Source organism: Cervus canadensis, chromosome 1, assembly GCF_019320065.1.
Source record: "Cervus canadensis isolate Bull #8, Minnesota chromosome 1, ASM1932006v1, whole genome shotgun sequence".
NCBI classification, from domain to species: Eukaryota; Metazoa; Chordata; class Mammalia; order Artiodactyla; family Cervidae; genus Cervus; species Cervus canadensis.
In genome coordinates, this window is record NC_057386.1 from 29326771 (window position 1) to 29332274 (window position 5504).

General features: G+C 45.2%; 1 pseudogene; it reads left to right on the forward strand.

The window, feature by feature from the left end:
• The first annotated feature begins 4966 nt into the window (after positions 1 to 4966).
• Positions 4967 to 5231, forward strand: LOC122445524 (annotated as a pseudogene).
• Positions 5232 to 5504: the final 273 nt, after the last annotated feature.

Genomic DNA, 5504 nt, shown 5'->3' on the forward strand with positions numbered 1-5504 from the left:
AATCGCTGTCTGTTTCCTTGAGACCTCAAACCAGATGTCTGCAGGCGGCTACTGGCAAGTTCCTCTCTGTCTCCCAACTCCTTCCCGGCTTCTTCCTTCCACAGCCGTCACTCATTGCCAGTCAAACTACTCCGTCAAGAAGATGGGCAGTTAGGTGGGTACATCCTGCCTGGTCCTCCTCCTCGCCGCCTGCAGAGCCCACTACATAAAAGAGCAAAAGCCACATCTCTGGACGCCACAGCTCCACAAACTGACAGGCTCTGAATCACCTGGGGCTCTTGCTGAAACGTACACTCTGCCCTCATTCAGCGGGTCTGGGATGGCGCCCGAGCTGCTGCTTGTTGGATACGCTCTCAGGCGATGCTGGGGCTGCAGGTCTGCAAACCGCACCTTGAGTGACACGGGTGTAAAGGATGACAGGGAAGTATTGAAACCACAGCAGCTTCGCACTGTTATTCCGGGTCATCCCCGGGGACACGGAGCACAAAGCTAAATGTATGACTCTTGTCTTCATGATGGTTTAATGTAAATGGATTTTACTTGTGCAGTGGCTGCCTGTGGCCATGTTAAACTTCAGGGTCATGCATGTCCTTTTGGGGGCATTTCTGGGTTATACTGAAAGCAGAAGTGAATTATACGAAATGACGCCCAACATGATGGGGTGGACACTTGGAATCAGAAGTTGATGGCATTTGAGTGTTAACCTTGCCCCATCGCTAGTGGGCGCTGAGTGAGTCGTTAACCACTGGACAGATGGACGGGACCAGTGACTGTCTTACTTACCCTAACAGGGCTGCTTAGGAGATGAAATTAGGGAAAATTTGGAAAATTTCCAATGCAGTTTCAAATGGTAATGTATTGACAACCCCCTTTGGACTCTGGGAGGATTAGCAAATATAGGATGTAAAATAGCCTTCTTAGGGACTTCCCTGGTGGCCCAGCGGTTAAGACTCAGAACTCCCAATGCAAGGGGGATGGGTTCAGTCCCTGGTCCAGGAACTAAGATCCTGCATGCTTCTCAGCATGGTTAAAAGAGCAAAATAAAAGTTTAAAAATAAAATAAAATAGCCTTCTTATATAGAAGGCAGCAAAATTTTCACTGTCACACATGGTGCCACTCTATCCCAAACTGCATCTTAACACACCACCCATATTTTATTATTCTTCTTACAGGATAATAATGGCTCTTACAGCCAAAGGAAATATTGTATTATTCCAATAGCATTCACATAAAACATAAAGAGATCAAAGTCCAGCTCATTTTCTTAATATCATAACAGTGAGATTTACACAAGTCTGGCTTAATTCAGCCTTGGCCATCTTTCCGACTAAAACGTCCCTGGAGAGTGAACATTTTGAAAAAGCGTTCTTTTTGGCCTCATGTGAATTCCTTTCTAATGTCAACCCTTCAGGAAGTAATTATTGGAAGTCCCCCAGCCAACCACACATCCAAGTGTTCCTCTTTGTTTGGGAAGATGTCACATTCTTGGAAACCTTCAGGAGGACCAGAAAGGATAACTTGAAGGTGCTCATTTGCAGAACTGGCCATCGGAAAAATGAGTCTAGCTTCCTAAAACTGAAGTCCGGTCAGAAATAAAAATCTCTCTGAAGATCATCCCTGGGTAGCATTTACCAAAGGGCCCCAGCTTCTGCGTCTAATTTGTATCACATTTAGACAAGCGATGTTACAGTGCTGGTCCTGTGTATTATACGGTTACGGAAATGTGATCTGCATTATGTTGTTAGAGTGTGAGTTGCTTCTTCTCTGGCCATGCTCTCTGCAGACCATCTGCCTATGCAGCACGGTTATTGCTGCTGCTGCTAGGGTCTTGGTGCCATATTCGTCCAGCCCCTTTAAGTCCTGTTGGGGCAAACTGGAAGTCCTCCTCGGCCCCCTGGGTTGGTTTTGATTGGACTCAACTTCTGGGAGAAACTGGACTCCTGCAAAGCCCAGCCAAGTAAACAGAGCTCTCCCTCCCTGGTGTCATTAACCCTTTTCTGGGCAGGCAGCGATCCACACAAATTTAAACCAGATGGGTGAAAGAGTCTTTGCAAGGGGGAAGGAAGCCCTTTTTTTTTTATGGGTTCCACATGGAAAACCAATAGGAGTGTGTTTCATGCATTTGTCGTCTGTTTCAGGAAATCTGTGCCGAGCATAGTGTGATGCTGGAATTGGCTGGAGGTTCAGACCTAGTGGGGAATGCGGTCTTCACGAATCATGGATGACGACCCCTCTGACTATCCGAACAGACTTCAGGACCAGGATGTGGCAGGTCAGGCTGGGTCAGTTGCAAATCAAAACTTAGGTTGATAATATCAGTTCAATCATCCAGCAACTATTTATTGTGTATATTCAGGGCAGAAGGGTCATCAGGCTTCAGACAGGGTTCAGCCTCAGGATTTCAGAGCAAGGTCAGGAAATGTCACCTTTGCAAGCTGAAGCTAATAAGAAGAAATGTGAAGTTGAAGCAATTAGCCATCTGCAGGAGGAAACCACCCTTTGGCAATGTGCTGCAGATGAGCCTGGGGTGTGCCCTGAATCTCCACCTAAGAATGGACACCCCTGAGGTCTTCAGAGGCGTTCAAGAGCAATGAACTTTAAGGAACACAGAGCCCTGATTATCCTGATGCTCTCAGAACTGGTGGGAGGTGCCCTGGCAGGTGGTGGTTTGAGAGAAACATCTCAACATTGAGGTCAGTTCATCTAGGTGCCTCACCTGGAGAGAAATAAAAAACAACCAACGCCCTTTGAGTTGTTCTGTACTTGACAAGCAAACGACCCCACTGACTGATCCCAGGACCCCTGCCCCAAATAGTTCCCGTGGTGAAATAAAAAGTGGATATTCCAGTAAGTGAGACTTGCTTGATTCTGAGGAACAAATTTACAGTAATTAAGTCTGATTGTCCCTAGCTAGATTCATAAAACTGAAACTGGTGCCAGAGAGGACCATACCCCAAATCAGACAGCTTCATTCATTCATTCTCTCACTCATATATTCCATGAACTTATAATGGAAATTCACCTGTGTATTGGAGACTGCCTGAGGCATGAGGGACCTCAAGGAACCTTCACTCACCCTGTTCCTTCTACAACGTGAAGGGTCTGATTCCTATCATGAATCCTGTATTCTGTGATTTTTTTTAAAGCTTGAAAAACACTTTACTAGAAGAAATATTAGACAGTATTTATAATGATTTGTGTCCATGTCCCTGGTGGCTCAGATGGTAAAGAATCTGCCTGCAATGCAGGAGACCAGGGTTCAATCCCTGGGTTGCAAAGATCTCCTGGAGAAGGAGGTGGCAACACACTCCAGTATTCTTGTCTGGGAAATCCCATGGACAGAGGAGTCCCGTGGCTACAGTCCACAGGTCACAAAGAGTCGGACACAACAGAGAGACTGACGCTAGCAGTTCTATTAAGAGATGTAAAACATACAAAGAAAGTCCAGACAGGAAGTGACATTAACAGGCAGGAAAGGCTTCTTAGAAGAAATAACCTTGAATGAGGTCTTGAATGATGAGCAGACACCCAACAGTGTAGAAGAAAAAAGTATTCATGTCACTTGTTTAAAAAATGGTGAGGAGGGGTTTATTCAAGGGGAACGACTGTGATAGGTGGATGGATCGCTGCAACGAGGTTTTTTTTTTAATTTTTTTTAAATTTTTTTTTTATTAGTTGGAGGCTAATTACTTCACAACATTTCAGTGGGTTTTGTCATACATTGATATGAATCAGCCATAGAGTTACACGTATTCCCCATCCCGATCCCCCCTCCCGCCTCCCTCTCCACTCGATTCCTCTGGGTCTTCCCAGTGCACCAGGCCCGAGCACTTGTCTCATGCATCCTACCTGGGCTGGTGATCTGTTTCACCATAGATAATATACATGCTGTTCTTTCAAAACATCCCACCTTCACCTTCTCCCACAGAGTTCAAAAGTCTATTCTGTACTTCTGTGTCTCTTTTTCTGTTTTGCATATAGGGTTATCATTACCATCTTTCTAAATTCCATATATATGTGTTAGTATGCTGTAATGATCTTTATCTTTCTGGCTTACTTCACTCTGTATAATGGGCTCCAGTTTCATCCATCTCATTAGAACTGATTCAAATGAATTCTTTTTAATGGCTGAGTAATATTCCATGGTGTATATGTACCACAGCTTCCTTATCCACTCATCTGCTGATGGGCATCTAGGTTGCTTCCATGTCCTGGCTATTATAAACAGTGCTGCGATGAACATTGGGGTGCACGTGTCTCTTTCAGATCTGGTTTCCTCAGTGTGTATGCCCAGAAGTGGGATTGCTGGGTCATATGGCAGTTCTATTTCCAGTTTTTTAAGAAATCTCCACACTGTTTTCCATAGTGGCTGTACTAGTTTGCATTCCCACCAACAGTGTAAGAGGGTTCCCTTTTCTCCACACCCTCTCCAGCATTTATTGCTTGTAGACTTTTGGATAGCAGCCATCCTGACTGGCGTGTAATGGTACCTCATTGTGGTTTTGATTTGCATTTCTCTAATAATGAGTGATGTTGAGCATCTTTTCATGTGTTTGTTAGCCATCTGTATGTCTTCTTTGGAGAAATGTCTGTTTAGTTCTTTGGCCCATTTTTTGATTGGGTCATTTATTTTTCTGGAATTGAGCTGCAGGAGTTGCTTGTATATTTTTGAGATTAATCCTTTGTCTGTTTCTTCATTTGCTATTATTTTCTCCCAATCTGAGGGCTGTCTTTTCACCTTACTTATAGTTTCCTTTGTAGTGCAAAAGCTTTTAAGTTTCATTAGGTCCCATTTGTTTAGTTTTGCAATGAGGTTTTGCAGTGGAGGAGAGAGCCTGGACTCAGTGCTGTAAACGACAAGGAGAAGTGGGAATTTATAGCCAAGGAGCAGGATGATGGGGTGGGGGGTCGGTCAGTGCATGGGAAATCGGGGTAGCTCTGGGCTCGGACCTGGGCTGTGGCAGAATGGCGAAACACAACCAGAATGTTGGAATTGTGGGCAAATATGGGGCCTGTTATGGTGCCCCCCTCGGGAAAATAGTGAAGAAAATTCAAATCAACCAGCAAGCCAAGTACACTCACTCCTTCTGTGGCAAGACCAAGATGAAGAGACGAGCTGTGGGCATTTGGCATTGTGGTTCCTGCATGGAAACAGCAGCCGATGGTACCTGGACCTACGACACGACCTCTTGTCACCGTGAAGCCTGCCATCAGAAGACCCCAGGACTGAAGGACCACTAGACGCACCATCATTTGATAACATTGCTAGCCTATGATAAATGGGTTACTTTGTGTATCAACAACAACAATAAAACAGCGCCTGGGGAGCAGGGATTCTGGTCGACTGACCAACAGGATTCTCTCTGAAGGAGGGCAGGTGGTCAGACATGACCTGGGAGACGGTGGAGGATGAGGCTCTTGGTGGTAGAGGGTAATCAAGTGTGGAGGATTGGGATGCTGGCTAAACTGACTTAGCCAGATTCTTGCTAAAATTGGACAATGC